Source organism: Eschrichtius robustus, chromosome 2 (assembly GCF_028021215.1).
Source record: "Eschrichtius robustus isolate mEscRob2 chromosome 2, mEscRob2.pri, whole genome shotgun sequence".
Taxonomy (NCBI): domain Eukaryota; kingdom Metazoa; phylum Chordata; class Mammalia; order Artiodactyla; family Eschrichtiidae; genus Eschrichtius; species Eschrichtius robustus.
In genome coordinates, this window is record NC_090825.1 from 168,403,296 (window position 1) to 168,413,833 (window position 10,538).

Sequence of the window (10,538 nt, forward strand, 5' to 3'; positions counted from 1 at the left end):
GGCTGAGTAGTATTCCATTGTATGTATATACAGTATCAGACCCATCCATCTGTTGATGGACACTTAGGTTGCTTCCATATCTTGGCAATTGTAAATAATGCTGCTATGAACATTTCACCTGTGTTTTAAAATAAGGCCATGAGAGATCTCTATACTGTTTATCCTGACTCCAAACTTTCCAGCTACTTCTGAGCAGATGATCCATTTGATCCTATGAGGATTTGAGGTGTCAGGGGGTTGGGTTAAAATGTTAATTGATTTCAGCTCACTTTCAGATTCATCTCCACTGTGAGTTTGTGTTTGCTTTTCATCTCCACTCTCACTGTTCCTTACTCAGCAAAATTTTCTTGGGAGAAAATTGCCATACTGAGGGACTTTTGTTTTTGTGTTTGTGGTTATCCCAGATTCCAATCAATAGTAACAGTCATGACAGCATACACATTACCTTTAAACATTGGAAAATTTTCCCTTGTCTCAGCAAAATCTCTCCACCTATAGCAAACCAACTTCTCTACCTGATTACTCCTGCCAGTCTTAGGTATAAAAGTGGCTGCTAGTCTTTGCTCACCTATGAAAGGATTATCCCTCTTTGTAATTTAGTTTAAACTTTTTGCACCCACCACTTTTCAATAGCTTTAAATAAATGATGATTTTTAGTTTATCTAGTTTTTTGTTGTTGTTGTGTTGTGGAGCTTCTAAGAACTTCAGGAATCCATTACTCAACATGAATATCCATGCTCAAAAGTTCTTCTGATGTTCAGAAACTTTTGTGTAAACAAAGAAGTAGTAATGACAGAGGAAAAATAAGGAGTTATATAGTCACCCCTGAAAGAAAGAATTGCAGGGTAGTGATTCACAGTAATAGGTAAGGGCTGCTTATTGTGTCATTACAAAGCCAGGCTGAAGCCATGCTCCTCAAGATGGGAAGTCATTTCCACAAGCCACTCTACAAAGAGACCATCACAGTGCTGAATGAATCTATGAGATTCTCATCACCAAAATGAGTGACCAACCCAGAATTATAAAACAAGTAAAAAGGCAATTTCATGAGTGAAAACCAATCCAACATATGGAAAAAATTACATTCAAGAGATAGTGATAATAGATAATCTGAAAATGATCTTAAAATAAGTACGTTTAATAGCTTCAGAATGATAAAGGACAAGGTCATATCCATGAAACAAGATAGTTATTTATGATAAAAGAACCAACAACAAGTAATGCAAATGAAAAATCTACAATTGATTGATGGGAGCAATAGCAAGCTGAACACAAGAGAGAATCGGTAAGCTGGAAGATCAATTCTGCCAGAATATAGCATGACGAAGTGAGAAAATGAAAAATATAAAGCTAAGACTCATGGCAGATTACAGGGACACTGGAAGGCCACATGGGAAAAATTATGCCTCACACTATATCCCCAAAATATATCCTAAAATAATCAGAGCGCAGTATAGGAAAATAGTCTTATAATGTTGGGAAAGGAGAGAATTTTTAAAGTAAGACATAAAAATAAATAAAAAGATTTATGATTTTGACTTCATTAAAAAAACTTGATGAGTCTGGCTAATGGTTTATCAATTTTGTTTATCTTCTCAAAGAACTAGCTTTTAGTTTTGTTGATCTTTGCTATTGTTTCCTTCATTTCTTTTTCATTTATTTCTGATCTGCTCTTTATGATTTCTTTCCTTCTGCTAACTTTGGGGTTTTTTTGTTCTTCTTTCTCTAATTGCTTTAGGTGCAAGGTTAGGTTGTTTATTCGACATGTTTCCTGTTTCTTGAGGTAGGCTTGTATTGCTATAAACTTCCCTCTTAGAACTGCTTTTGCTGCATCCCATAGGTTTTGGCTTGGCGTGTCTCCATTGTCATTTGTTTCTAGGTGTTTTTTGATTTCCCCTTTGATTTCTTCAGTTATCATTTCGTTATTAAGTAGTGTATTGTGTAGCCTCCATGTGTTTGTATTTTCTACAGATCTTTCCCTGTAATTGATATCTAGTCTCATAGCATTGTGGTTGGAAAAGATACTTGATACGATTTCAATTTTCTTAAATTTACCAAGGCTTGATTTGTGACCCAAGATGTGATCTATCCTGGAGAATGTTCCATGAGCACTTGAGAAAAATGTGTATTCTGTTGTTTTTGGATGGAATGTCCTATAAATATCAATTAAGTCCATCTTGTTTAATGTATGATTTAAAGCTTGTGTTTCCTTATTTATTTTCATTTTGGATGATCTGTCCATTGGTGAAAGTGGGGTGTTAAAGTCCCCCACTATGACTGTGTTACTGTCGATTTCTCCTTTTATGGCTGTTAGTATTTGCCTTATGTATTGAGGTGCTCCTATGTTGGGTGCACAAATATTTATAATTGTTATATCTTCTTCTTGAATCGATCCCTTGATCATTATATAGTGTCCTTCTTTGTCTCTTGTAATAGTCTTTATTTTAAAGTCTATTTTGTCTGATATGAGAATTGCTACTCTAGCTTTCCTTTGATTTCCATTTGCATGGAATATCTTTTTCCATCCCCTCACTTTCAGTCTGTATGTGTCCCTAGGTCTGAAGTGGGTCTCTTGTAGACAGCATATATATGGGTCTTGTTTTTGTATCCATTCAGCCAGTCTGTGTCTTTTGGTGGGAGCATTTAATCCATTTACATTTAAGGTAATTATTGATATGTATGTTCCTATTCTCATTGTCTTAAATGTTTTGGGTTTGTTATTGTAGGTGTTTTCCTTCTCTTGTGTTTCTTGCCTAGAGAAGTTCCTTTAGCATTTGTTGTAAAGCTGGTTTTGTGGTGCTGAACTCTCTCAGCTTTTGCTTGTCTGTAAAGGTTTTAATTTCTCCATCAAATCTGAATGAGATCCTTGATGGGTAGAGTAATCTTGGTTGTAGGTTTTTCTCCTTCATCACTTTAAATATGTTCTGCCACTCCCTTCTGGCTTGCAGTTTCTGCTGAAAGATCAGCTGTTAACCTTATGAGGATTCCCTTGTGTGTTATTTGTTGTTTTTCCCTTGCTGCTTTCAATATGTTTTATTTATATTTAATTTTTGATAGTTTGATTAATATGTGTCTTGGCGTGTTTCTCCTTGGATTTATCCTATATGGGACTCTCTGTGCTTCCTGGACTTGACTAACTATTTCTTTACCATATTAGGGAAGTTTTCAACTATAATCTCTTCAAATATTTTCTCAGTCCTTTCTTTTTCTGGGACCCCTATAATTTGAATGTTGGTTCATTTAATGTTGTCCCAGAGGTCTCTGAGACTGTCCTCAGTTCTTTTCATTCTTCTTTCTTTATTCTGCTCTGCAGTAATTATTTCCACTATTTTGCTTCCAGGTCACTTATCCGTTCTTCTGCCTCAGTTATTCTGCTATTGATCCCTTCTAGAGTATTTTGAATTTCATTTATTGTGTTTTTCATCATTACTTAGTTCCTGTTTAGTTCTTCTAGGTCCTTGTTAAATGTTTCTTGCATTTTGTCTATTCTATTTCCAAGATTTTGGATCATCTTTACTATCATTATTTTGAATTCTTTTTCAGGTAGACTGCCTATTTCCTCTTCATTTGTTAGGTCTGGTGTGTTTTTACCTTGCTCCTTCATCTGCTGTGTGTTTTTCTGTCTTCTCATTTTGCTTATCTTACTGTGTTTGGGGTCTCCTTTTTGCAGGCTGCAGGTTCGTAGTTCCTGTTGTTTTTGGTATCTGTCCCCAGTGGCTAAGGTTGGTTCAGTGGGTTGTGTAGGCTTCCTGGTGGAGGGGACTAGCACCTGTGTTCTGGTGGATGAGGCTGGATCTTGTCTTTCTGGTGGGCAGGTCCACATCTGGTGGTGTGTTTTGGGTTGTCTGTGGCCTCACTATGATTTTAGGCAGCCTCTCTGCTAATGGATGGGGCTGTGTTCCTGTCTTGCTAGTTGTTTGGCATAGGGTGTCCAGCACTGTAGCTTGCTGGTCATTGAGTGAAGCTGGGGTTGGTGTTGAGATGGAGATCTCTGGGAGATTTTCGTCATTTGGTATTACGTGGAGCTGGGAGGTCTCTTGTGGACCAGTGTCCTGAAGTTGGCTCTCCCACCTCAGAGGCACAGCCCTGATGCCTGGCTGGAGCACCAAGAGCCTTTCATCCACGTGGCTCAGAATAAAAGGGAGAAAAAATAGAAAGAAAAAAAGAAAGAGGATAAAATAAAATAAAGTAAGATAAAATAAAATAAAGTTATTAAAATAAAAAAATAAAAAATAATTATTAAGAAAAAAAAATTTTTTTAAGTAAAAAAAAATACAGACGGACAGAACCCTAGGACAAATGGTGAAAGCAAAGCTATACAGACAAAATCTCACACAGAAGCATACACATACACACTCACAAAAAGAGGAAAAGGGGAAAAAATATATCTTGCTCCCAAAGTCCACCTCCTCAATTTGGGATGATTCGTTGTCTATTCAGGTATTCCACAGATGCAGGCACATCAAGTTGTTTGTGGAGCTTTAATCCGCTGCTTCTGAGGCTGCTGGGAGAGATTTCCCTTTCTCTTCTTTGTTTGCACAGCTCCCGGGTTTCAGCTTTGGATTTGGACCCGCCTCTGCGTGTAGGTCACCTGAGGGCGTCTGTTCTTCACTCACACAGGATGGGGTTAAAGGAGCAGCTGAATCGGGGGCTCTGGCTCACTCAGGCCAGGGGGAGGGAGGGGTACGGGTGAGGGGCGAGCCTGCGGCGGCAGAGGCCAGCGTGACGTTGCAGCAGCCTGAGGCGCGCCGTGCGTTCTCCCGGGGAAGTTGTCCCTGGATCACGGGAGCCTGGCAGTGGCGGCTGCACAGGCTCCCAGGAGGGGAGGTGTGGAGAGTGACCTGTGCTCGCACACAGGCTTCTTGGTGGCGGCAGCAGCAGCCTTAGCGTCTCATGCCCGTCTCTGGGGTCCGCGCTGATAACCGCGGCTCGCGCCTGTCTCTGGGGTCCGCGCTGAAAGCCGCGGCTCGCGCCCGTCTCTGGAGCTCGTTTAGGCGGCACTCTGAATCCCCTCTCCTTTCGCACCCTGAAACAATGGTCTCTTGCCTCTTAGGCAGGTCCAAACTTTTTCCTGGACTCCCTCCCGGCTAGCTGTGGCGCACTAGCCGCCTTCAGGCTGTGTTCACGCCGCCAACCCCAGTCCTCTCCCTGCGATCCGACTGAAGCCCGAGCCTCAGCTCCCAGCCCCGCCCGCCCTGGCGGGGGAGCAGACAAGCCTCGCGGGCTGGTGAGTGCTGGTCGGCACCGATCCTCTGTGCGGGAATCTCTCCCCTTTGCCCTCCGCACCGCTGTTGCTGCGCTCTCCTCCATGGCTCCGAAGCTTCCCCCCACCACCCCCCATCTCCGCCAGCGAAGGGGCTTCCTAGTGTGTGGAAACCTTTCCTCCTTCACAGCTCCCTCCCACTGGTGCAGGCCCCATCCCTATTCTCTTGTCTCTGTTGTTTCTTTTTTCTTTTGCCCTACCCAGGTACGTGGGGAGTTTCTTGCCTTTTGGGAGGTCTGAGGTCTTCCGCCAGCGTTCAGTGGGTGTTCTATAGGAGCAGTTCCACGTGTAGATGTATTTCTGATGTATCTGTGGGGAGGAAGGTGATCTCCACGTCTTACTCTTCCGCCATCTTCCCAATTCCAACTTTAACTCTTAAGACCATCACACTTTCTCCTTCTCCTTTCCTGGGCTTGGAGATCTGGCTGGGCTACAACTTTAGCAGCCTTGACCTGCCCAGCAGCCAGGGCAGTGGGCCCAGGAGAGAACTCAAAAGCCCTCCTCAGCCCCTCTCTCCAGCAGGGCAAGCTCACCATCACTTCCTCCAGTGAGATGCGGGTACCTGCCAGAGCTACCCTGGGTCTTTGCAATATTGGCACTTGGGAATTTACCTAGACTTCCTTTATGGCCTTACACAAGGTCCTTTTCAATAACAATTCCATGTTTTTAGGTGTTTTTTTTGTTGTTTGTTTGTTTTTTTTGCCTTTGGGTGTATTTGGTGTAATGAATAGGACTGTGTGCATGTTTTTGTGTGTTTGTATATGTTAAATATACATATATAAGTATACGTATATATTAGCTAGGTATATTAACATATATGTTAGCTCAGGTATTAAATGAAGTGACACAATTAAGTCTGAAAACAACAGTAATTACCAAAAGGTAAATGCATTAAGTTCCTCAATTAAAAGAGACAAAAAACCATAGGTTGCTATATTGTAAGAGAATCTGATTCTGGTCATTTATACCTGTCGTCAATCTTTTTTTTTTTTTTAATTTGTGTATTCGTTTACTGACTGTTTTCCTCCAATAGAATGTAATCTTTTTTTTTTTTAACCTCTTTATTGGAGTATAATTGCTTTACAATCGTGTGTTAGTTTCTGCTTTATAACAAAGTGAATCAGCTAAACATATACATATATCCCCATATCTCCTCCTTCTTGCGTCTCCCTCCCATCCTCCCTACCCCACCCTTCTAGGTGGTCAATCTTAACTTCTTGATTTCAGATGCCATGGAAGACACATTATGTGCATAATCTTGAATGCTTGTCAGCTAGGGATTATTAGGATCAATTTCCTTTTAGGGATGAGAAAACAAAGGCTCAAAAAGATTGAGGGACCAACGTAATGCAGGGTTTTTTTTAAAAACACTGTTTTAAAGCAACTTCTCAAATTTTTTGAATTCATGTGGATAACATGGTAGCGTTCTGTATAAAAATGGGGAAAAAGCCTCCACTTAATACTAAGCCTTGCAGATAGCCCAGAGTATAGGCAGCATAATGAGTGTGGTGAGCACAGGATTTGCGAAGATGGAACTCCAATAAGCAAGAGATTTTTCCAATTAAAAATTTTTATTAGGGATCCCAACATAATAATTTCTTTCAAAAGATTGGATTGTTGCCTTTTTCTTTAATTTTACATTTCTTTATGGAAAAATGCCTAGAGGCAATGGTGAGCTCTGAAGTGGAGAGTCAGTCCACATGTGGAGAAGGGAGACCATCACTGCCTATCACTGGGATTTAAAAATAGTAATAGGGCTTCCCTGGTGGCACAGTGGTTGAGAATCTGCCTGCCAATGCAGGGGACACGGGTTCGAGCCCTGGTCTGGGAAGATCCCACATGCCGCGGAGCAACTAGGCCCGTGAGCCACAATTACTGAGCCTGCGCGTCTGGAGCCTGTGCTCCGCAGCAAGAGAGGCCACGATAGTCAGAGGCCCGCGCACCACGATGAAGAGTGGTCCCCGCTTGCCACAACTAGAGAAAGCCCTCGCACAGAAACGAAGACCCAACACAGCCATAAATAAATTGATTAATTTTAAAAAAATGGTAATAATAAAAATAATCTATTTAATTCACACTATGTACCAGGACCTGTGCTATGCACCTTAAGATGCATGATCCTATTTAAACTTCAAGGCACACTATTATTATGAACACTATTTATTTATTTTTTTTGGCTGCATTGGGTCTTCGTTGCTGCATGTGGGCTTCCTCTGGTTGCGGCGAGCAGGGGCTACTGTTCCTTGCCTCCCGCGGGCTTCTCATTGCGGTGGCTTCTCTTGTTTCGGAGCACAGGCTCTAGGGTGCGCCGCCTTCAGTAGTTGTGACTCGTGGGCTCTAGAGCACAGGCTCAGTAGTTGTGGTCCACAGGCTTAGTTGCTCCACAGCATGTTGGATCTTCTCAGACCAGGGATCGAACCCGCGTCCCCTGCATTGGCAGGCAGATTCTTACCCATTGCACCACCAGGGAAATCCCTTGAACACTACTTTGCAGATGGACTAACCATGGCTTGAAGTGGTGAAGGAGCCTCTCCAGGAAGTCCTGAAGAGGGCTCATTAGAGACTCTGAGCTCCTACCCATGGGAATCCCTCCCTCTCTCTCTCAACAGGTATGGCTGTTATTTTGAGGCTAAACTATACGTCAGTGTCTGAATTCATCCATCGGCTTCTCCACCTTCCCCCACCTTCAGCTGATGTTCTTCCTGCTCTTCCTGCTGATGTACCTGTTCACGCTGCTGGGGAACCTGCTTATCATGGCCACCATCTGGAGGGAGCCCAGCCTCCACACGTCCATGTACCTCTTCCTGTATGCCCTCTCCATCTCCGAGGTCCTCTACACCTTTGCAATCATCCCCTGCGTGCTGGCCGACCTGCTCTCCACCGACCGCTCCATCGCCCTCATGGCCTGTGCCAGCCAGATGTTCTTCTTCTTCACAATTGGCTTCACCCACTCCTTCCTGCTCACCGTCATGGGCTACGACCGCTACGTGGCCATCTGCCACCCCCTGAGCTACAATGTGCTCATGAGTCCCTGTGGCTGTGCCTGCCTGGTGGCCTGGTCCTGGGTTGGTGGCTCAGTCTTTGGGCTAGTGGTGACATCAGCCATTTTCCAACTCATTTTCTGTGGGTTTAATGAGATCCACTATTTTGGCTGCCATGTGCCGCCTCTTCTGAAGTTGGCCTATGGGAACGTCTCCACCGCGGCCACGGTCGTAGGCCTGGTGTGTGTCATTGTCCTGCTGGGTTGCTGTCTTCTCATCCTCCTCTCTTATGCCTTCATCGTGGCCGCCATCTTGAGGACCCCCTCAGCCGAGGGCCGGCACAAGGCCTTCTCCACGTGTGCGTCCCACCTCACCATGGTGGTCGTGCACTATGGCTTTGCCTCTGTCATCTACCTCAAGCCCAAGGGTCCCCAGTCTCTGGAAGGAGACACCCTGATGGGCACCACCTACACAGTCCTCACTCCCTTCCTCAGCCCCATCATCTTCAGCCTCAGGAACAAGGAGCTGAAGAACGCCATGAAGAAGACCTTCCTCAGCAAACTCTATCCCTCCAGCATCTGAGTGACCAGTGTGGAGGTGGTTTCAGAAATATGTTAGAAGTATGACCATACCCTCATCTGTACAATGGGGTTAATAAAATCTACCTTGTAAGATTGGTGTAAAGATTTGTGGGTGTGTGCAACAAGAGTTATCACATATTAGGTGCTTAATAAATGTTAACTTTCCTTTCTTCTTCCTCTCATGGTCTGTGTGTTTGACATTAGTTTTATTTTTTAATCAAATAGCTTTATTGAGATACAATTCACGTATCATAAAATTCACCCAATAAAGTACTTGCCTAAGGACATACAGCACCCCACACCCATTCCAACAGTATTAAAAAACCTGAAAAAATTTTGCTCATCCCATTGGATGAACAAAAATTGAACCTCACAGTTACTTTCATTTACCAACATTCTTCTAAATTAATTAGTTCAACAGATATTTGGGGGCCTACCATATGCTGTGTAGGAATACCACAGTGAACAATATGGACCAAGAGTCCCTGACCTCCCCAAAGCAACGTTCTAGTGGGCAGAGACAGACAATATCCAACAAACAGATATATGCCAGTTTGTAATAAGCACATGGGAGTCAAGTAAAGCAAATCAAGAGAGAAAGGACATGGCCAAGGGTGTTCTATTTGTGTAGTATGTTTAGGGAAGGGCTTTATGATATTTGAGCAGCTAAGACTCTAAGGGATTGACATTTGAGTTGCTGTTTTCTGAGATAAAAAAAATACTGTGGGAGAATGAAGTGTGTGTGTGTGTGTGTGTGTGTGAGAGAGAGAGAGAGAGAGAGAGAGAGAGAGAGAGAGAGAGAGAGAGAGGAGAGGTAGAGAAAAGATAATAATGCCAACAAGAACATCCAAGGTTTTTATACATTAAGTTTGAGATGCCTCCTAGATATACACTTGGAGATATTCAGTAGTCAGTTGGATAGGGATAAAGATAAGAATTTGAGGATCACCTGTGTGCCCAAAGTACATAAAGCCCTGATACTAGATGGGATCCCCAGGGAAAAAGGATGCTGATGAAGTTCAAGGATTGAATGGCTTAAATAGTTGTCTTGTGTTCCATGTATAAATGAACCAAGATTTGTCTAACAGTTCTTTATTAATGGATATATCTAATGTTTTCCAATCTTAAATGTCACCAGTCTAAACATTCTATTAGTTACAGAAATGTGGAATATATCTATAAGATATCCATTTAATTAGGTGGGAAAATGGGCGGCAAGACTTAAACTCAGGTCATTCTGACTTCAAACACAGCTTTCCACAAACTGTTTCCCTCTGCTTTGGAGGGCAACGAGTCTTCTCACAGTAAACTTTATAGCCAACATTCTGGCTTCTTCAGTATTGTGGGGATTACATTGGTCCCCTTAAGAAATATCTGTTAATAAATTGTATCTTCCAAGTACCATGTTGGTGCTGGGTGTGATAGTGAGCAAGATGGACAGATTTCCTGACCTCAGGAAGCTGATAGCCTAAGGAATATAATAAGTTTGCAGGAAGCTGATAGCCTAAGGAATATAATAAGTTTGCAGAGGACATTGGGTGCCTGACTCCTTGTTGGTGCCAAATCACTTTCCAGGTTCTTTTTCCATTTGGATACCAGTTGGATCAGAGGCCAAGTTGGCCTTTAATGAAGAAAATGAAAGAGCCTAGCTTGTATTCTTGTCCAGATTGGTTTTGCTGCCAAGGGAGCAGAGTATCCTGGCTCAATGTGCAT

The 10,538-nt window shown here is 42.8% G+C and overlaps 1 pseudogene; it reads left to right on the top strand.

The window, feature by feature from the left end:
- The first annotated feature begins 7,874 nt into the window (after nucleotides 1-7,874).
- On the top strand, nucleotides 7,875-8,826 carry LOC137758768 (olfactory receptor 10H1-like; annotated as a pseudogene).
- The last annotated feature ends 1,712 nt before the right edge of the window (nucleotides 8,827-10,538 follow it).